At 37.7% G+C, this 24,075-nt stretch overlaps 2 protein-coding genes across 9 annotated transcripts in view; one reads left to right on the top strand and one right to left on the bottom strand.

The window, feature by feature from the left end:
• The window catches only part of LOC139783890 (uncharacterized), a 35,718-nt gene extending 32,529 nt beyond the window's left edge, over positions 1–3,189 (bottom strand). Inside the window, exon 1 of the mRNA XM_071723044.1 lies at positions 3,054–3,189. The gene's annotated coding sequence lies outside the window, so the exon portion shown is untranslated. The remainder of the gene's footprint in view (positions 1–3,053) is intronic.
• The window catches only part of LOC139783891 (uncharacterized), a 114,413-nt gene that overhangs the window by 58,835 nt on the left and 31,503 nt on the right, over positions 1–24,075 (top strand). Inside the window, exon 1 of one of the 8 annotated variants that reach the window (XM_071723049.1) lies at positions 8,010–8,646. The exons of 6 other annotated variants lie outside the window; for them this stretch is intronic. The gene's annotated coding sequence lies outside the window, so the exon portion shown is untranslated. Of the gene's footprint in view, positions 1–8,009; positions 8,662–24,075 lie in introns of those variants that run through there. One more of the 8 variants, XM_071723050.1, reaches the window with a different exon arrangement.

Raw genomic sequence — 24,075 nt, 5'->3', positions numbered from 1 at the left:
ATTTTCATAACAGATCAGAACTTGGATAAGTTTTCTTGGTAGAACAAACTATTATTTCTTGTCAGAATTTTTTAATAAGAAACATTAAATTCCGCGATAATTATGTTTTGAATATGTAATTGCTGATATTTTGTATAAGAATAGTGTTTTAAATCAGAATGAGTTAATCCGCCAATGTTAATTTAAAATAGGAGTCTTTATTTATCGACGCAATTGGCAATTATCGTAACAATGTATCACGACGTTTCGACCCGGGGGATTGGGTCCTTCTCAAGTGTCTAAATAAGCATGGAGCCACATACACGCACGAACATCTCAGAATATGAGAATTTTGACCGAAAAAGTCATAAGTCAAAGATATTCGATTCCGCGGAGCACCTTGATGCGAGTTACATAGTGTTCAAAGACGGAGACCGGTCGGAAGCACGCACACGACTGATAGTGTTTATATAATAGTGTTTATATAATAGTGTTTTATTATTTAATTGCCAGACAAATTTTATTTGATTTTGATCAGCCACGCCGATGAGTCATTGCGCGATATAGTTATTATATTTATGAAATAAAATGCATTTTATAGTGATTAAAAAAATAATAAAAATTATTATTATTAAAGAAGCTTAATGTAAGCAAAAATATTTATATTAAATATTTATTGTAAAACTAACAATTTTTAATAAAATTATTTAATAATGGACATTGCATATGTAAACATTTATTAATAATTATTTAATCAATAAACATTTTATAAGTAAAAGTGATATATAACGATGTTGTGTATTTGTTGCAAACTTGTATATTACAATTCACATGGTAAATAATTTTACAACAATAGGAGTGAATATTGGTTGTTTTAACAATAGCCACACTGGAGAGAAATAATTATTTTTTTCAAAAAAAATTTTGTTGATTTAATAAAACCGGAAGATTGTATGTTGCCAAGCAGATGATTTGATTGGCTTAACAAAATATTTGTACAAAACATTTTGTTCTTTTTGTTCTTTTGACTATTTTGTTTGTTGACTATATTGATTTGTTCTTTTTAACTAAATATTTTATACTATCAATTATACATAATATAACATTAACTAAATATTTCTTTGAATAAATTTACTATTTTTAAAAACGTTAATGTTCTTGGTTCAACAAAATTATTTTATTGAGTTAACAAAATTTATCATTAGGGTAGACCGGGGCACGTTGTCACACATTTTGTTCAATATTTTTTTCTTCATACCTCGGTCGAAAGTACGTACTTTCGTCCCTAATAGCAGGGACGAAAGTTTAACATTTACTCCCTGTGAGAAGTACACGCGCTCCCTCTATAACCTTAAACCTTAACGCCCTTTAACCTTAAAAATAGTCATCAATATTGTTCTGTCGTCAGTTAATTTAATATTAAAATATTATTAAAGTCAATTCAATAATCTAGCAAAAATGAACAATATGTCATCTGATGAATCCGTAGACGAGGAAGAAGTTATACGAAATTTCGATGCAGAAGCGCGATTGATAATAAATACAGATACGTTGCCAAAGAAGTCTGTTGATCGATACAATCTTGTTTACAACACGTATAAAAAGTGGCAGATAGAACACAAAACTTCACTGTCAAACTGTGAAGAAAATAATTTGATTGTGTATTTTAAGGACCTATCTAAAAAATTAAAGCCGTTAACTTTATGGAGTGTTTGGTCAATTTTGAAAAGCACATTAAATTCAAGAGACAATGTTAACATAGATAATTTTACAAAATATGACAAGACTTGACTCTTCGAATGTATTTGATGCCTGCCCCCACGACCAGCAGCACTCGCTTCGCTCGTGCCGCAAATGTCGGGGGCAGGCATCAAAAACATGCTTATTAACATTTAAAGTTAAAAAAAGTAAAATTAATAACGTACTTTCGACCGGCTATGAAGAAAAATCGTATACACTACGCGGGCCAAAAGTTGAAATCTCGGTCCTGCTCGTCATGATGCCCTCGGCTTCGCCTCGGGGCATCATGACGCGCAGGGTCGAAAATTCAACTTTCGGCCCTTGTAGTGTAATATACTATTGTATTTTTTACATTTAATATTTGAGAGTACTTTGATATGCCAAAATTTCGAGTGAACCCTCAGCTTCAATTGGACAGTATCGAATTTTGTGTGATTGTTACTCTACAGTTGTTACATAACAATAAATAACGACAGGTCGCTTGTGACAACGTGCCCCGAGGGCATTTTTTTACTCCAAACAGCCTCATGGTCGACACGTTTGAGATATTCATAAGGTTAGGTATTGCACGCGGTAGGTAAAAGTACATACTTTAAGATAATATAAAAGTCTATTCTGAAAAAACATAAGCTTCATGTCCAGTACGTTGAATATTAGACAATAAAATTTTACTTACGGTCGCAAAAAACTTTCAAGTTGATTTTACGTCAACACAGCTGGAGCAATCTCAACACTGTAAACATACCAAAGATGGGCATACACTAACACGTTTTGGGAATAACGGGTGTAGTCCTCTGATTATTAGTTTTTTAAATAAAGCCGATGTGACAACGTGCCCCGTGTGACAACGTGCCCCGGTCTACCCTAACTTAAAAAAAAATGATTTTGTATGATACCATTTTCAGAATTCAATTATTTCATTTTGTTCAAATAATAGACGTGTAGGGGAGACCGGGGCTAAACAGTCTGGTTTTTTTCAGTGCCGATTTTTAACAACAAAATAAATAATTTTAGTTAAATGTGGTATACCACTGTAAAGAGTGAACCTTTAGCTACAAAATTTATTAAGGAAATTTTTATCTACGTCGCTTTGTTTAACCGGTATAGAGCAAAAACGACAACGGTGGAAAAATTGAAATCTCAAAAATGCCCGGGCTAATCGGCCCCCCCCCCCCCCCCCGGGCTAATCGGTCACACTGCATTTTCAATACATATACGTACATCTAATCCTGAAAAATGATAGGATACATTTTAATAATTGTTTTTTAAGAGAAAAATATAAAAATTTTTTTAAAATTTTTATGCAAAACATTATTAAAAAATAATTGTTTTACCTATTCCATAAAACAATTCAGGCACGTGAATACAGAGGTTAACCAAATCGTAAACTCCCCAACGGCACGTCACATTGTCAACGCGGGCAACTACGGGGAACACGCGTGACGGCGTTCCGGTGCCATAGGATCAGCGCGGACCCTCGAGCAACCTAACCAAGCCGCGTTTCTCGCGGGGGAGCGATAAATAGCGACAGGGGTGTTAGAAAAGCTCGCGGTGGAGCGCGACCATTTTACCGACTCGACGGCGTCCTCGCGCCGATTCCTCGACGCGCCGACGACGACGACGACGACGACGGCCACGACCACCACGACGACGACGGCCACGACCACCACGACGATGACGGCCACGACCACCACGACGACGACGACGACGACGACGATGACCACCACCACTACAACGGCGGCGACAATGACGCCGAGACGATGCGGCGAACGCTGGACGATGCGGTCGCACGCGCGACTGTCACTGACACAACGACCAACAACGACGATTTACCGCGGCCGGGAGTCGGGACGATCTACCGCGCGCGCGGCATGTCAACTCTCGCGCGGAAATCGCGGGATCTCAGAGCCGTGCCGTGCCTCGCCGTACCTCGCCGACGTGCCGTGAGCGCGAGCGATCTCGAAAACGACGGTCCGCCATCTTTTCGGTCGGCCAAAACACCCGTTTTGCGACGATACGTGCGTACCATTTCTCTCTTACACAAACTGACGCACGTGCAAGGGAAGACAGAATCACGCTCGAGGGAAACCTAACCTGAAATCACCGTGAGCTGAAGTCGTGCGCCCGGCGCGCCACAATGACGAGATTAGCCCGATTAGCCCCGGGTGCTTGTAGACTGATTAGCCCCAAGCACAAGTTTCAGGTTTGATCGCCCATGAAATATTAGACATCAACGATAATGAAAAAACTACACTGGATTCGTGTTCAGCATGCATTACTCTTTATAATCACGTACCTCGAGATTTGGAGAGCAAATATTATTGCAGATATTACAAAATTTCCACGCGCAGAAAATTTCACTTTCACCTTCCGAAAACACGTTTGCCCTCGTAAAAATCATATCACGGCAGGTAACCTGCCGAAACTCCGTTGGTCACATGGGTACCATAAGTAACGTTTACAATGTTAATAGCGAGTTCGCACAATATACAGGTTCCGAGATATTTGATTAGACGTATTTACCCCGTAGACTTTTTAGCCCCGGTCTCCCCTACTTAATTCAATAAAATAAATAATTGGATCAATAAATTGAAAAATCAACAAAATTGTTTTGTTGATTCTACAATATTTTTCCCTCAGTGCAACAATCGACCGATATTGATCAATAATTTTTGTATGAAGCAAAGAATTAAAGATTGAGTGATGGTTCGATATCTCAAATCGAAAATGTAATCGTAGTTATACCGCACTGGACTATATATCGGTGACCTACGATACTAATATTGCACCATACATCATATTTATATACTCACACCTGATATTAGAAAGTACTTCATGATTAAATTTCTTTTTATAGCCAAAACATTAAATACCCTGAACGGAAAGTTACATCAGCATACCAGGTTACCGGTTAACGCGTGCTCTACAAATATTAATTTGAAATTTATTAAAAGATTTCTTATTAAAATTATGAAATTGCAAATTTTATGAGGTACCTTAGAAGTACTAATAAATAATACTAATTTTTTTTATATCTGCAGAGTTTATTGACGTAAAAATACATTCGTTATAATTTCATTTATCTAATCCGATCAGAAGCCTGAATGGATGATGCGATACGACTACGTGTATTTTTTTTTCTTCCACGTAGCATGACGTACGACAATTCGATAAGCGTAATCTGTGCAGTGTCATTAACGCCAGCAGTGCAGTCGCTGATTATTATACGATTTCGGTGAATTAAAGCGTAGAAAACAAAGGGCTGGCGATAAGAGAGCTTCCGGGAGCAGCCAGCCGCAGCGCCCACGGACTTCCGATAGCGTGCCTCGCATTTTTAATCCATTCAGATTACCGTACAATCGTCATATTGAAATTTGCCTTTTGTGTAATTTAGAAATCCTTTGAGAATAAATCTTTCGTTCTATTTTCGATGAGATTGACCTGATTGACAGTTCTTCGTCCGAAATTCGAGATCAATATTAAATCCTCTTTAATTTGAGCAAAACACTTTAAACGCTAAGAAATAAACACACAATTATGCGATTTATCTATTTTACATAGATCAATTATAATGGATATAATTAAAATTGATTTCTGTCGAGATAACAAATTACAAGAAAATCTAATTTTCAATTAAAACCCCGCAAAGTTTGATGAAAACCATTTTTACGGAGGACATCCATATAGACTCCGCTGCATAGTCGCGTTAATAAATGTTGCGCGATGTGCATTAGAAATTTAACGGCTCCTATACGGTAGCGATTGGCAGACATATCGCCTCTCTCACGTGGGCAGACGTAATCGCGAGGGATATAACTGATCGGGATATAAATATCAGCCGCGAGAAAAATATCGATTTTTCAAGCGTGTAATAAGGCGAGCCCCCTGGGCTTGCTCCCCGATGATTAATCAGGCTCATCTATTTATGACGAGGAAATAGTCCGAGAGCTGGCTACGAAAATACCAACGTCATTTGTTTAAGGAAATTTTCAACCTCAAACGATTGTGGCAATGTTGCAAATCAAGAAAGCGCAAGTCTTTAGGTTTTAGAACCGAAATTTTTGTGTGCTCCTCCCCCGTAAAAAATGTTCGTAAATATTATTGTTATTAGCATAGAACATTTTAAATTTAATGCTCGAAAAATTTAAGTTATAAAATTAATTGTTGCTGCCGGCAATTTACAGTACATTCCATAGATACTGAGATTTTCGGCGACGTCTGGCACGGTGTTAGACCCGAGATTTTTGTCTGTCATTTCATATACAGATTATTAAACACGTATACAATAAGCAAAAAAATTTTTAGCCGTACACATATGACGTTTTTCATCCTCGATATTTTACAGCTAAGGGCGTACACCCCCGCTAAACGCACCACCGGCCAGCAGCCAGACTTGCGCTTTCTTGATTTGCAACATTGCCACAATCGTTTGAGGTTGAAAATTTCCTTAAACAAATGACGTTGGTATTTTCGTAGCCAGCTCTCGGACTAAAACAGCGTTGAATAGAATGACGTACGAACCGCCGAACCGCCCACGTTATCGTAACGCACGTTTGCGTCCCGTCCCGTTCGATCGGTTCACATCAGGTTCGCACCATTTGCGCCGGAATGTTTGCGTTCGACACGTGTCGCGAGTATCCGCAATTATCCGTCTCGCCTGCGTGTCCGTGGATATCGGTAACGAGAGACGAAGAGTTCTATTTTAAAAATATGTTAAAAACGGTGAATAAAAAAGAATTATAAAAGCGAGCTTGATAGCTACGTAACTCGGAACGCAATAAACCCTCTTACACACCTGACGTGTAGCGTAATGCGTAATTGTATGTTTATTTTGCCGATAATCGAATCCCACGTCAGATTCGTTCGTTGAAGTGAACGTAATGCAAAATCAAATGCAGTTCAAACGCGATATAAAAATTTATAACACAGGACACATTTAAATTATAATTATTATTAATAAATCTCACTTTATCGGAGTTTTATAATTAGTGACAAACTCGAATTATAATTATAATTTTTACAACTATGTAAATTCAACTCAACTTTTAGTACCTAATAATTGTATATCTGAGAATTTTTAAGTTTACGCTTATAAGTTATAAATTTCCGAGCCTTCACCGTGCTTTTAAAATCACGCAAAAAAATCTACAATTATTAGTATATATTCGAAGTTATACAATTACAATTTATAAGATCGGATAATTGTTTATTGTGGATTCTTAAGCAACGGTAAATTCCTATATGAGATTCAGATTTGTCTACGCGAATCTTATGTCTTCCTCACCTCGCAGTTAGAGATGTGCGATTTCGTGCAAAATTATGCATCGCGATTGCGATGTTTCTTGAGAATCGCAGTGAATGTGATGTATTATATATCGCATCGCTATATTTTTATCTTATATTTTGAATTGCGTAATTTTGTATCATAAATGCAATTGTGAATCACGTATATCATTTTATATCGTAAACACCATTTTAAATTTAAATATTAGACTATTTATAAACATGTACAAATGTTTACTCACGATATAAAAAAATGGCATATATTTCTTCCATCTCTTGCCGCAAATAACTTGTGCATGCGTTTATAATAATTTTCAGTTTATTTTCTTAGTTCTTTTTGCGATTAAATATCACATTTTATAATACAAAATTTTTACGAATTAATAAAGAGAAACAAATTTCAAACAGATAATTAAACCATGTCTAGTGTTAAAAATAAGCACTTTAATAATAACACTCAGAGAAATAAATGATCGGACAATTCGTTCAAAAATTAACAAATGGATAATCCGGTACTTTTAATCGGAATTATAAAAAGCCGATCAAGACTAGAAATAATGTTCGATCAATGATTGCCGGATATCATTGATAATTGATCGGCCTTTTAATTATTTCGATTGAAAGTGTCGGATTATCCGTTTTTTTAATTTTCGAACGAATTATCCGATCATTTAGACCTGGATTTTTTTTCAGTGAATTGGAACCAAATGTGCATTTATAACATTCAAATACTTTGTTTTATCATTTTCCTATATAAATATTTAATGACTAAATACTTCATTACAAGTGCGATTTTGAGCTGCGATTTTATATCGCATTGCTCTTCAAGAAAAAAAAATCGCTAGCGAAATATGCTAGCGATATAACGCAAAATCGCACATCTCTACTGACAAAAGCGGAGCTGGCTCGCGGCGCCGGAGCCGCGAGAGACGATCCTGGGGCGCGAGGGAACGCGTGGACACAACAATGCTGGATTCTCTATAAATAATCGAGTCTGCGACGGCGGCCGCGCGGCGGCGCGGAAGTCGCGCACGCGCGCGAGAGGGAAAGAGACAGAGAAAGAGAAGAGAGAGGTGCGACGCGCCTGGCCTGGCGGCCGCGGCGCGGCCGCCGCGCGCCGCGCGATGCAGTACTCCCTGCCGTACCGCGCGGTGCGTGTCTCCTCGCAGCGCGCTCCCGTTACCGCTCGACCGCGCTCCGTTCTCGGGCGACCTTCGTCCCCGCGTACCAGCAGCGACCGTCGCCGCCAGCGCGTCCCCCGGGTGCAACAGCAACAGCAGCACCAGCAGCAGCAACGTCGCGCCGCCGTCGGTGCGATCGCGGCGGTGCGCACCGCGCACGCTCTCGCGCGTATCGCGTCTCTTCGGTGTGACGTCGCGTCGTAGGTCGGCGTCGTGGCCGACGAAGAATGACAGTCGTCGTCGTCGCCGTCGACGCGGTCGATCGCGTGTGAGACACCGTGCGGTGCGAAAAGTCCAAGTCGTGGAACGTCGAACGCGACCTGTGGTGAATTCCGAGTGCCATCGTCGTCGTCGTCGTTGGATGTCTTGTCTCTCCGATTTTTCTCACGCGCGTTCTTGGTAGCCGCTTGAATTCGCCCGGTGGAGAACCACGGGGGAATCTGGAACGGATGCCGCATGAGAGGTAAATGGAGAAACTGTGCGTTCTTTTTCTTTTTCTTTTTTTGCGCGCAATCGTCCGGGAACGCGGCTGCGACGGCTGCCTCGCGCGGCAGCCATATTTCCGCGATTTCGCGGAGAGCGATGTCGCAACGAGCGAAGCGGCGGCGACGACCCGTCCGCGGCCGCGGGTCGTCTTGGCGCGTCCCGATGGTATACGCGCGCGAGCGCGCTTCCGTGCAGTCTACATTTTTTCGCGCCGCTCCGCATCTCGGAGCGCGAGTGTCTCTCTCTTTCTCTCTCTCTCTCTTTCCCGCTCGATAGATAAGTACGGTGTACGGTTGACAATGTGCGTCGTGCAAAGACGGATGGAGCAAAGGTGAAGACGCATCTCCCCAGTCTCCCTATCTCCCTCCTCCTTTCCGCCCTTCTCTTTCTCTTTCTTTTCTGGCGCGGCATCGCTTTTATCGCGCGCGGCTCCGTGGCGTCGAATAATAGTTGCTTTCGCAGATAAATACGCTGCCTTCTCTCCCACGGGAAAGCGGATGCGTCGAGTGCTTCGCGATCGTGCCCTGTGCCAATTAAAGGTCCACGACTACGCGACGCGACGAATCGATCGATTCGAGGGGAGCTTTAATTCGTTCGATACGAAGATCGCGTGGAAATCGGAGGGCTTGTAGTTGTCGCTGAACGTGTGTCTCGGGAGTACACGTGTCGGAAGCGTAAACACGACGTATACACTCGCGAGGATCCGATCGCGAGAGGGGATCGGTGGGAGAGAAGGCTCTCTCGGGCAGCAGGAAAACGCTCCGCACGGCACGCAGGAAACACCTGTTGTGTGCGACGCCCACGTTCGGAGTCGATCGCTCGCTCGCTCGCTCGCTCGCGCGTCGCTGACAGTAGATGCGTTGCGCGGTAGTCGATTATTAAACGGGCCACTCGGGCCGATCTGATGGATTCTATAAAATAAAAAGTTAGGGAGATCGAGATAAAGTTACGAACTAATCGCGCGCGGTTAAAATTTAAAGGAGTGGAGCTCGTCTTGCGTTTGACCTCCGATGCCCATTTCTGTCAGTGCCGATTAACTTTAATCTCGGTTTAACTTACTTTCAATACTTAATTCTTAGAACCAGAAAAAGATAAGAAGTTAGTTAAACCGAGATTAAAGTTAATCTACATTGAAGTCGAAATGGGCGACATGAGAGAGGTTCGAGAAAGATCTCTTTAATTCTTCGCGATCCGAATTAATCTTCGACGAATGACAGTACTTTAATACTCTAATTGCGCTTCGATATCTATATTACTATTTGACAGTTGTGTTATTAATGTTCGAAATGACAATTGATTTCTCTTATCTGGAAGATTGTGCGAGGAACAAGTCATATAATTTATCAGACGCAACGTGGACATCGTTTGTTATTCACTGTTTCGAATGTTTGGAAAAGGATTGTCGTAAATACGCAATTCACAAAGGGGATTGAACGGTAGAATATAATTGATGGTACACCATCTTAAACAGATATTATATTTTTAAATTTGTTTTTCTATTATTTTTGCACGGAGAAACATGTGCTTTATAACGAGAGATATAAAAATATGTATTCGAAGTTTTCCTGAAAATTAGCACGGTTGATGTATGACTTGTCTGTCTATATTAATACAAAGATATAAAATACTTTTTTTTATATTTACTTATTATAGACTCTCTTTTGAAAAACATTGTTTTAATACTAAAATATTTCGCAACAAATAGAATATGACGGTACATTGTTTTAAATGGATTTATATTTTTAAATTTGTTTTTCTATTATTTTTGCACAGAGAGACACGTTCTTTATAACGAGAAATATAAAAATATAAATTATGCATTCAAAGTTTTTCTGAAAATTAGCACGGTTGATGTATGACTTGTCTGTCTATATTAATACAAGATATATAAAATACTTTTTTATTTTTTATTATAGACTGTTTCTCTTTTGAGAAACACATTGTTTTAATACTACTAAAATTTTTCGCTACACTGAGAAAAAAGATATTTAGATCCAAAAAAATATTTATTTAGATTGTGGCCAAGAGATTATTTACTTAACATAATACACATATTTATTTAGAATTAAATATTTTTATTTAAATTAAGTAAAAATATCTAATTCTAAATAAATATGTGTATTATATTAAGTAAATAATCTTTTGGCCACAATCTAAATAAATAATTTTTTTGATTAAAAAAATTTTTTTTTTAGTGTACGAATTGTTTCGCGTTAGTTTATTAATCTAAGTTTATCATAACAAAGTATGCCACGGGATGGCACCTCCATATTTTTTTCTGATACCATAAGCCTACATTAATTCTAATTTTCTTAAAATTGTATTCTATATATAATTCTACAACAAGTTTTTTGAATAAATTATGTCTTATGGTCGCGAATGCATGTAAAGAGAAATTTCTACGCCTGGAAATATTGTTATTGAAGAGAAACACGGACGTCACGTCACGGTGGCATGGCGATTTATGCTGCTCGGTGTCGAACATAAAGAATCAGCATTTTTATCCGTGCTCGATGAATGAGGAACGGCTATAGCCATGACGTGACGATCGAACGGATTCAGTTCGATTCTCCATTGATCCCGGACGTCGCATCGCGCGAAGAACGTTGTTCAGCGGTCAACGAACGAAAACTATACGCGGCATGAACGCGCCGAGGAAAGATTTACGCGCGAGTTGCGTCGCGCAACATGACGGCGACAGTGGATCACGTCACAACGATCACGTTTGTCGAATCAAACGATCGCGCGTGGAATTGAAAATAACGATATTTCGCCCGTTGCCACGTAAAGGTCCTCCTCGCATGCGTCTTCACGCGCGCGAGAACGAGTCGCTTGACATTTGCGCCGGTCATAGACGGTTAATATCTCGATAACCTTATCCGGCCGAAAGCCCATAAATAATATTTTACGCCGTATAAAAATATCGTTGTCATTGTACGCGATGTGGATTTATAATTTATTTATTTATTTACTTATCTGACCCCGCAGTGTTATCGCATTCCAAATTAACTAACGTATTTATGCATTTGAAAGTGCAAACGATGTTAATAATTATCTATACTTATTATTGTTTTAATTTAAAATGATATTTTTATAACGTTATTAAGTATATAGACTAAGGATAACAGTATTGCCAAAACGAAATATTATATTTTACGGTAAAAGAATTGAATTTTATTTCAGTATTATTTTATTTTATTTTATTATTATTTTATTTTATTCAATTATAGATGGAACGTTATTGATATTATGCAAAGGACATATTATATAAAAATATACAAAGTAATGGGATTAATTTCGTATGCAACTCTCATGCGTAGTAATACCATTAATTTTATTTCATATAATTTCATATAACCAACAATGCCGTTTGTACGCAACGCAGATTATATTACCGGACCAATTAGCGGCGTGTTGAGATATGCAATTTAATTGGGTTAAGCGGATATGCGAGTGCGCAATATTGGAATCTTCCACAGATTCGATGCGACGCGTGTTTGCAGTCGATAAATACGTATGAAATCGAACGGTGTTTGTAAAACTTCCACTTTTACGCAAGCTGCAACTCGAGACAACTTCAAAAAATATTCACTTCAAAAGATATTAGAAAGAGAGATTTACGTTTATAAAATCAGAAAATATTCTAATTTTATCAAAACATATAGTAAACGCAAAATCAATCTGAACATACATGCATGCCTTTTAATGTAAACGTACTAAAATTAAATTTCTTGATAACTATGCCATAAATCAAGATACCATCTATACATATAAGTAAAATTTATTTGTAGAGATATAAAATTTTATTCTATTTGCATTCACATACAAAGTGCAATTTTAAGAAAAAAAGCCGTTATGTTAGCCGCAGATAAGATATTACTTACGTTTCAACATTTTTATTAAAGAGAAATCTTATCGTTTCACTCTTTAACAAAGAATATCGTATCTATAATAGTAGGCGTATTATTGAACATCTTCACAGATAATCTTATAATTATGATTGCTGATTTATACATATAATATGTAATGGTTATGTAATAATTGTGAGATTCGGTTACAAATCAAGAATCCTCAATTTCGCGATATGTTTGTAAAGGTAAAAAGATTTTAGCTTTTGACAAGAAATAGCGTTACACTCATCTGTAATGCCTCCGAGGGCTCCGAGCTGCATAAAGCGAACTTAACATGAGAGAATTAAAATTCCACCTAGGTCGCACCGCGTCTCGCGAGCGCTCCCTCTATTTCTGCTATTCCTTTCCTCGCATACCGCCATCGATATCGATTCATCGCGACATTTTACGACGTGGAAGCTGAAGAAACTTACTTCCGAAGCCGTGTCATTCCCCACGTAACCGCGTAACCTATGTACGCGCACGCAACGTGAGAGAAAGAGAGAAACATGATATAGAAACTTTCCCCTCGTAAAACGCGCGATCCGCGCGTCGCTTCTTTCGCGAAGCAACGGATCGCAAATTCGTTCTCCCTGAGTTCTGACCCACATAGCGGAGAGTTCTTGCAACTGTCTTCATAATCGTGAACGATCACCCACGGTGAACTTGTTAATTAAGTCGACGGATTTTGACGTAGTTTTAACTCTCAAACGCCATGCTCCACGCAGTCAGTCTTGAAAATTACAACAAATTTGATATTTGCGGTCGTTAACCTTTTTTTTTAGTCTAAAGTGCTTGAAAAAAATTCTTTCAAGTTTTTAAGAAAGCGTTAAAATGAAAAAATTATTACGAATCTGTCACGAAAAGAGTTAAGAATCTGTCGAGAATCTGTCGAGAATCTGACACAAATCACAAAATTAATAAGGACCATAAGAAATGTCGAAAATTTATCTGTAATTTCTGAAATGCCAGAGAGTCCCAATCTGTGTATACTCCATTTTATATTCTCAAACGAATTTATATTACATGTGCTTGATATATCTTGTACATCTATTTTACATGTACTTGATACAGTTATTATGATAAACTCAGTTATTAAAATAAATTATTGGAAAATTATTGTAACTATACTCTTTTTGATGATTATCTTCTTAGAATTATTTTCTTATATGATATTTAATATGATAATTAAAAAATTCCAAGTCAAATTACTCTTTACTGGTAAAAAGATAAACTTCTCTCGCTGCAATTAGAGGAGACCGGGGCTCGTTGGCACAATTAAGAGACAAGTTGACAATGTGTTCCGTTTATGTATTTATAGTGAAAGAAACAATGGAAAAGTTATCACAAAATATCTCTTTTATGACATAGGTATTTTTCCCAAAGTTTTATTTAAATCAAACAAGTATTACAATAGAAAAAGAGAAAACTCTGATTCAAGAGGTGGCAAGTAAATTTTCGAGCGTTTCAAAATATCGTATTAATGTTCTTCAGCTTGAGAAGTAAATCAAAGTGACGTATTATTGTTAGTTAAAAGAAAAGTTTCTGTTAATATACGACATGTTATTTTGAGGAACAACAGTAATTTATTGTAATAAAATGACTGAAATCAAACGTATGTAGGGATGGGGTATGTTGGCTCATATCAAGGCACGCTTAGCTTGACTTGTTGTTGCCGCGCGCGTGAGACTTGTGTGAGTATGTGATTTGCTACCTACAATGTCGATAGAAGCTAGATATATATATTTATATTAATATTTTTATGTTGAAGAAAGCTACATCTAAAATAGTTTACAATTGTTTTTCTGCAACAGCATTTTGCTATTCGATCATTACAAAATAACTTTAAAAGATACAATCTTTATCGAGAAGTACATATCTGTTACCCATTTTGTGTTTCTATTACGTTTTCATTAATTTAACATGGACTTTTGTCGCATAGCCAACTTACCCTACTATCGGGGCAAGTTGGCTACAATGCAGCATGTTCGTATTTCACTTATTACAAAGAAACTATACAGTATACAGGAGCGTTCCTGGCATGAAAATGTAGAGAAAGGTTCTCTCTATCATATTAGTACTGTTTAATAATAAAAATTAGTTGTTTAAAAACTCAAATGCCGAAATTGTGAAAACTGTGCCAACGAGCCCCGGTCTCCCCTACAGACAGAACATAGACAGTAAAAGGATACTTTCTCATTTTTATTTTTGTTTATCACTGTGAAGAGAACTGCGCGAGTGAGAAAAATTTCATTTATCTGACGTATTCAGAAAGATTTTTACTTTGTCGCCCGCTCTGTCGCAGAAGGACCATCGAACGTTACATCGCACGCGCGACCAAAATTTTCCAATGCCGATAAAAAAATTAAATTAAACGCCGTCGGTACACCGGTACTTTACGGTACCTACCGCGTCCGTATCTACACATTTAGGTGTCTTCAAGAATTCAATACTATGCCACGCATGATGAGATGCCGAGAGCTTGCCTTTACATTCGCCGCTCCCGTTTACGCGTATTTGAAACTCGTTCCACGCTGCGGGTGTGCGCGAGTACGTGTATCGCGTACACACGCGCGCGCGCGCGCGCGAATACGCAAAGCTGTGTGTGTGATCGGCGAATATATTATTATTAGACACGAAAGTAGCGATGAAATGTGCAAAACGGCGGCAAATTTTGCACGGGACCGCGAAAATAGCGATGCGTACGAGGGCGAGGAAAGCGTAGGAGTCGCCGTCGTTTGTTGGAAGTCCCTCTCTCTCTCTTTTTTTTCGGCCTCGTTGATTTTTCTCTCGCCTTTCTCTCGCCTCGTCGCGCAGCTGATATACGAGCTCGTTGACCGGAGCTTAATTCGGTAGAAAACGGTAGAAGACCCAAAGGCGGGCGTTGCAAAGAGATTAATTTATTAATGTCTCTATAATAATTCCGTAATAAGAACTGCAGCTTAATAAGTTATTAACTTTTTTTTACGCATTTTAACACATTTCGATTAATCAATTGCAAAAGGTTCTTAGGGTAACTCCGGTATTTACGCCGCGCGGGGTTTTACGCCGCAGATGTCAGAAAAAATAGAAGGAATGAAGGTACTTGCTCGCAATTATTCTGTTATGTGCCTTAATGCCATATTAGTATTGTGTTGTAATTTCAGTTTTTTACTGTTAATATTAACAAAACTGTCGTGAGTTGAATCGATTTCTCACCGTAGTAAGAAGCGCGATCTTGTGTTACGAGTGTTACGACCTATGTAAAATGATTACTGTAAGGATTGTAAAAGGTTTAATGGTTATTTCATGATACATAAGTGTAGAGGGATAGTAAATAATGGAATACAGCAAAATGCAAGTGCATAGCTCTTGTTGTACCATTGAACGTACAATGCAAAATGCTGGTAACAAGAATTTATTTTTAATGATAGGAGTACAACGTTGAACGCGATGCGCACCGGTCGCGCGTACCACAAACGGCGGGCACTTGTCAAATTATAATAATCGTTTGTATTGGTCAGGCGCTTCGGATTTCAATCCTTCTCGGAGACACTCCACGTTTCATTTATAATATATATGCAAATAAAATACTATAAGTAATCGTTAGTGACTGGGCGAACTCAGAGCGATCGATCTATTAGTTTGGCGGTTGTTACAGCGACTGAACTCGCCGCGGTCTCGGATACCGCGGGTTCGGCGATCTCCCCCCGGTTCGACAATTCGCACACGATGCCCACGCGTGATCGGGCCGTGCGGCATCAGCCGTTACAAGAATCTACATACAGCTCTTGTATTTTTTGTTTAACTTAATATCTTGTATATTCCTCCTGTTTGGGATATACGGCAAGTTAGCATGTACGAGATTTATGCCACAGTACAGACACTTTGTAAAACTCGAAATCTCCTATGTGTTCTTTTTCCTTCTTTTTTTGGATCGTATAACAATAATCTTTAATGCATCTATCGCTCTTGTATTTTCTTTTTTACATTTTTCAGTTTTATAATTTGTTTATCATTCCTACATCTTAATAAACTTCTTACACACATTTTATAACTTATTATGACATTTTATTGCCTTATCTATAAACATTATTTGTAATTTTTTATAAGGCGTATATTTCACCCATGAATGTCATATAACCCACCCTTCTAGGATATATGGCAAAAATGCAAGGGTTTCTAAAAGTTTTTTTAATTAAATACAAAGAATGAATATTTCATATTTATATTTTTTTATAGTAGTAGACAGTATAAAGTTTTTATTGGCGTAATTCATTTGTCTTAAACATAGTAAATAGTATTCGATAAATTAAGTTTCCTTTAGCTGCGGCGTATATACCGGAGTTACCCTATATTCTTTATTTTCATACATCTTTCTATCCCTATATATCGTTTTTCAATTTTTGAGTGATATAATTAATAGTATTTGCGAATAAATAACGTTATGATTATTTTATCGTAATATTGTTGTACGACGTGTATATATGACATGACAATAATAATAATAACGTTAATTATAGAGGAAAGTCCCCTATTATGAGATAAGCTTCTAATATGCGATAGCGGGGTTTCTGCTAAACTAATAGGTTCTATTTGTTGGGTCCACCATGAACTTATTGCCCTTGGTGTAAAATCTGTTTAGTAGAAAATTCATTTTTCGATTGTGCATGCACTCGTTACGAATATCGAAATTGTGGAATTTGGATGTTGTCAAGTTCCATGAAGGTGAGACTTTGAACCTTGTTTATTATACATATAATAAATAAATATTTGACAACGAGTTCTGTATACAGCGATAGAGTACGGTCGTATTAATAGGAAAATACAGGATATGTTGAGTTGCTTAATTGTAGAGGATAGATTTTGTGATCGCGAAACCGCAAGGCGTGGGGTCCGTAATAAGAGATATTCAGGGTGACGCTCGTTGCTAGAGTATGAAGGTTATTGTACAGTAATAAAAAGAGGGAAAATACTATGTTAAAGTTAAGGGAAGGTTCATACGAACTTATAAAAGTGTGCTGATGGTGATCGCATGCTCATGCTGGGCGCACACTGGCTGCGCTGGAAATATTGAGTATAAGTGGGTTTGCGATTATTGCAAATGAGCTTCTCCATTACATTTGTATTTCAGAGACATTAAATGAAGTTTTCTAATTGCAATACCGATGTATTTTGCACTTTATTAGCGATTTCTCGGGGTATCTCATATTAGGACCCCTGTTGAGCTGGGCCCCCCACTTTGCAGAAATTAAAAAACCAATAGCGCAAAATTACAAGCTATTTATGAGCTTTCATATCCCGCAGATTAAAAATTTTGAGCTCGTCACACTGAGCAGGAATTTAATATTTTTTGTGGGGGGGCTGAGTCAACGTTGACTATTAATGCTATATACACCAGCTTTTATTCCTGATTTCTTATTCCTAATCGCTAATATTTGTTCCTTATATTTTTCATTGTACGAGGGCCTGTGTTGTCGGTGGCGATTGACTTAATCGCGCGACGCGAATTTCCGTGCAATGGTGCGCCTTTATCGCTGTATATCGGTACGTGAAAAGTCTCGGAGGCGTGGCAACGTCGAATTTAGATTCTTGGCGGCTACTCAACGAGAGAAATAGACTCTCGGTGGGTACTGGGTAGGTAGATAGTCGCTTTTTCGAGAGAAAGAGAGCACGTGAGAGAGTTAGGGGGAAGGAAGAGAGAGAGAGAAAGAGAGAGAGAGGAGGGAAGGAAAGAGAGGAAGAGATATACGGACAGGTTTCGGCGCGCAATCGTGAAACGAAAGGAATCGGGCAGCGAGAAAAATATATATATATAGTTCCCTCCTGTGTCGAGTGTGGTGTTTTATTGCTGACACACCGGTTAGAGACTTGACTTTTGATCGATGGCAAAGTAGCGCGATCGCCAGATTTGTCTTTCGGTTCGCGTTCTATCGAGTCTACCGTTAACTTTAATCGACCGGTTGTTGCGTTATATCTCCGAGGAGTAAAAAAAACCTGTCGACTAATATCGACTAATGTGTCCACGCGTAAAACAGCAATTTTTGTGCCAGTTGTTTCACGGAATGATACAAGCAGTAAATTAATAATGATGTTTTAGCCAATTGTGATTTATATAATTTACCTATTCGCACGTAGATTATTTTAAGCAATAATTGTTTTGAAAGCAGCGAGCTTCAAAGATTCGCAAGCGTAGCGCAGAAATAACGACGGATATTAATTGAGTACGAGTTAATTTAGAGAGCAAGCAACCCTCTTTCTCATTTTCTAATAATACCTTAATCTTGTACACAAAAATTTCTCGTCATCAATTTTACATTCTTGATTATTCTAGTATTTCGACGAGCTAGAAGTGACCAGTATTCCAATTATTTATTTTCCAATCGGAGGTCGATATATCTGACCAGGTTCCACGGTGACTGTGTTACCGCGTGGCGCATAAGTTTCCGCTTTTTAAAGAAAAATCGATTCAATCACTATGTGGCTGCAGGTATATCGCGGGTGTGTTGGATAAATTAGTGAATTAATAATACCTCGTCTTATACGCAGCGAGTTGGAACACGTTGCGTACGCGCGCGCGCGGTTGTGTACGTGTGTACGTATCCATGTTTGTACGCGCGTATATGCGTGGAACGAACTAGCCGCGACTTTTCTCTTCGAGTATATACTTTCTTCGGTCACCTCGAGGAACACGTCACACGATTCCGCATGTACAATTGTCGTCTATAGTCTTTCCACATCACATGCTATATTTCTCATGGAATTTCCGTGTCTCTGCGCTCCGATATCGATAGGATTTCGAGGATCGTTCGAATCATCGATTCTACGTCTTGATCGTGCAAGACGTAGAAGGCATGAATTGTTCTTCCGGTTTTAGCTAAAGAGGAAGTAATCTTATTATTTTGTTGACTATAGAACTCGATCTGCGCTGATAGTGCTCTTTGTGTATGTATTATACATATTTATATATGTATATTAGTAAATGCACTTGCATACGAAAACGTGTTATAACATAAAAGAACATGTTAAATCCATTTCCATTTAGAAATATATAATAATCTTAAAAAACTATAAAATCAAATACAAAATCATTTTTAATTGTATTTGTGTACTTTTATGAAAATATTTGATGTTTTCTAACATTGTTAACCAAGGTGTACAGATAACGCATTTCATTTTTAAATAATAGAGAACGTTATTCTTCTTGAAACATAATTTGATGTTAACATCGATTCACATAGGTGTGTCTAGCCTCAGGGCTCTAACGGGTGCGACCTATATGGACGAGGGAGACGACCCAATCTGACCCAACAATCTATATTTATCATTTTGTGCCGTTTAAATGTATGCCAAATTGCTCGACACGTGTATTGAAATTTATTCAAATGTCCTTTCGATTTGATTCATCGTCGTCCCATTTATCTGTTTTACGATTTTTTAAAGAAAAAATATACATCACTTATGTGTATAAATAGATTCGCACAATCTCTGTAATAATTTTTCTCTTATTTTCTCGAGAGATTTCTTATTTACGACAGATTTGGTCGCTTTGCAACCACGCGTTTATATTTCCGTTTATATTTTATAATATGAGAAGAAAGTCGCCAACGCGCCTTAATCTTCTTCTTTGGCATGCCAGAATACCATTATAATCGCCTTTGGCGCTCTCAGGGAGTCTTCGCATATAGAGGCGGCCAGGAGGCAAGTTCAACATCCCGCTAATGGTACAGGTTCTCCACCTCGGCAAGAAGAGCATTCGCAAAGTGGTTACCGCTAAGAGAGAAAAGATCCGATCGAATTATAGATAGTGTGTATTGATAACTTTGGACGTGATCGATAGATTCGTATCGTGTATAGTTTCTCGTGGATCCTGAGATTTTCATTTTTTTCTCTTTTTATCGCGTTCTCACTCCAAAATATTCCTCTTCTAACAGAGAAGTTACATAATATTTTAGTCAATAGTGTTGTCATAAGTCATGCTATATATTGAGATTACTTTATTAAGTTAAATAATTATAAATTTGAAACTACTAAAACTTTATACGTATATATATGTATGCACCTATATATATCATTTATTATGGTCTACTTAAATAAGTATAAAATATATATTCTTAATATGTTTAAAAATCCTTGCAAACATAGGAAATAGCGTACGATGGTTTAATTACAATACTTATCATGATTTAACACTTTATTTTAGATATTATATAAATATCAACTCGCTAATAATAATTGTTTTGTATAATTATGAGATTGTTAATAATAGAGAGGATAGCCATAAATGCAAATTTACATACCCTTGTGCAGCTGACTCCCACCCTCTTCTACCACGAAGTAAAAGAAATTAGGCTTAGAATTATAAGCTGCTTGTTCCGCAAATAAAAATTGTTTTAACTCGCGCGCGCGCAGATAAATTTCTTTTGTAGCGAGCCTGAGTGAACGTTCATAAATAGCTTATAATTCTAAGTTACCTTTTTTTTATTTTTACATAGTGGAAGGCCAGCTGCAAAGGTACATTTATCACGCTTCGCGTAGTAAAATCCTTTCATCGATTTAAATCTATTCTTTCTGTGAACACGTGATTTTATTTGCACGCGAGGGAAAATCAATATGTGCGATATTTGAGGAATGCCTCTCGATTGAATGGTTGACAAGGTATGCCGGAGGAATCGATCAAATTGATTCGACCACGAGTGATTTCGCCGAGAATCGAATCTTTTACGTCGAACCGTTGGAGATGCAAAGGTTAACTGGGTCAGTCATCGTACGTTCCTTTCCATTTCCAACGATGATTACGGTGTGTAATACGCACGATCATAAATAAACGTACCGAACGTCGCAGCTCCGCTTTCATAACGCAGACGAGATGCTCGACGAAATTCAGTATCGCCGTCCAATAGTACGAATACGAATTCTTCGTTTATTTAAAAAAAAAAGAAGAAAAAAATAAAAATAAAAGATGTTTTCAACGCTATATTTTTGTGGCTGAGATTTCAAGCAGATCTTATCGCAATCGCACCATTGTTAATATTTATTTATGCAAATCCAGTGACCTCTACTTATGGAGGTTGGTTGACGTCTGACGAATGCATTCAATTGCTGTTTTAGGGTAAGGTTTAAAAAGAGTTGTTTGTACAATTGAAACCCAAATACGTTATTATTCACGTTGAAATGTGGAAATAATTCAAATAATAAATGTGGTCCTGTTTTATTTTTACATGATTTCTTGATAACTATAAAGACGAATCATTTCAGTCTTCGAGAAAGTTCTTCCTAAATACATATAAAAGAATTATTTGCACCTATTTTCATTAAATTCTTATCATTGTTAATATGCTTTCGAGAGTTATATTACAGGTTAGATAACATTTTTGCTGTGTCGTCCGTGTATAAGAGAGAGACAAGAGTATAACTTCAATAATTAATTACTCGACAACCATGCAGACAATTGTCTTCAACTTTGGCATGGACGACAGATTCCCATAGACGAATATCCTCCATAAATTTGAACTAATTCTTATCAAATTGATTTGAGCAACCACCCTCCTTAAACCGTCATGCGACTCTCGACGGTCCTCCTTGGATACTCCATCGTTTTCACTTTTTTTTACTTCCTCTTTTTACTTTGGATTGATCTTCGTTCCAATAGCATCAGCATAGTAGATTTATCTACTTACTTAATACAAAAAATCTTCAACAATTATTGTGTCGCATAAACTGAATTATTTATTATTAATTTAATAATTGTTATCGCGTTATATTTGCTGCTTAGTTGCCCATGCGCAGTCGTACTGAGATTATCAAGAAAGAATGTGGCATAAGTTTTCGTCGAGATGAATTTACGGCTAATAAAATAACATTGATTAAGTGGCGAGAAAAAGAGAGAGGGTTTGTCCATGGGTCAAAAAGGTTTACGATAAAAGAGAAGAAAAGGAAACGGTAGATGACGTCATGGCAGTCATTCGCGCCACTTAGGCGAAGTCAAGGGATCAATTTACGACGTGAATGGTCAACTATACTTGCCTCTCCCGAACATTCCATCCTCCAACCTCGAAACCTCTTTCCGCTTTCGTTCACCTATCATTCGTATACCGAATCGATGACATGACAAACGACGCTATCTCCCCGATAACAGAACGAATTGCATAACACGTTGAGTAATGTATTAAGTAATAAGAAAGTATATATTTTCTGTTGCATTCAATTGCGATAATCTCTTATGTGGTCTCGTAATAGATTAATCACAAGGTTACGTTATATAGCAATTTATATATATATTGTAAAAAGTACACAACTTATTAATTAAAAGTATATAAAATTCAAAATTAAATAAAAATATGCATATATAAGACTAAGTAGACAGAAAATATATACAAAAGTAAATACGTATACAAAACATTTGTCATTAATTATAGAGTTCGGATTGTGTTCGACGATCGATGAAAATGGTATTTGCGCGATTAAACGATACAATTATTCGTACAGCTATAACCAAAATTAGGGTAAAAGGAGTTTAGATATTTATACGAAAAGCAGACATTCACGTTTGGTATTCGCGTATTGGCGTTCGCTCGATATTTATCTCCGCGGTGAAGAATTAAAACAGCGTGGGAATAAAAATGTAAATGTACTACGCGGCTTTGCGAAAAGGAAAAACGAATTTCGTCGCGATCTCAATAAGAGTAATGACGCGCCTGCTCTGTATAAAAGGTTCTTCAGGCGCGGAGGAGACGTTAGCTTAGTTCTCTCGTTGTTTGTATCTATTATGCGGTCAATGATCCTCCTCTCTTTCGCTCGCATCTATATCAACAAAGATCGACTCGCTGTTTCACGTACACAATCTCGCGTTATCTGTGTTTTTTCAGGACCATTTAACGAAAGTCATGTGTACGTAAGAGCGAAACAAAGATTTCATTTCGAGTTGAAAATGTTTCGAATTTCTCGCATGCCGCAGTTATAATTGAAGCGGGAAATGCGAAATGAACCATAGCTCATAAATTATCATTATTAAAACAAGTCGTGTGTGTAAAAGTTGGAAATATTTGGAATTTCTCGTCTATATATACCGATTATTATAATTGCTGCGAAATGCAGAATAAAATGTAACTTAATTATACATTATTATTAAAGTTTATTCTACATATTTGTGTCGTTAAAAAACACGAGATTCTGCATACTGCATTGGAGAAAATATAATTTCCGTTCATGATCTAAAACTGTAAAATTGATATTACGTTATTGCGCGATTAATGTCGCAACGTTAATGCCAGCCGACAAGACAGTTTCGCTTGATAAATGAAGACCCATGACTTATCACGCGACTAATATTTTATTCTCGCTTGCTCACAAATCGATTGTACGTAGAGGGAGCCGTATAAATGACTACGAGAATGAGAGATATTCTAACATCTTGTGTTTCGCCGCTCCGGCAATAGTTCTATCATCAATCATGCACCTCGGGCACACGTGCGAAATCGACGGTTACGTATTAATCGTGTCAATATTAAAAGACTGCGTACAGTTAAACGTGAGCA

The sequence above is a fragment of the Temnothorax nylanderi genome, unplaced genomic scaffold (genome assembly GCF_030848795.1).
Source record: "Temnothorax nylanderi isolate EJ_2023f unplaced genomic scaffold, tnyl_v1.0 TNYL_tig0555_pilon, whole genome shotgun sequence".
Lineage (NCBI taxonomy): Eukaryota > Metazoa > Arthropoda > Insecta > Hymenoptera > Formicidae > Temnothorax > Temnothorax nylanderi.
This window is presented reverse-complemented; position numbering and strand designations above follow the sequence as displayed.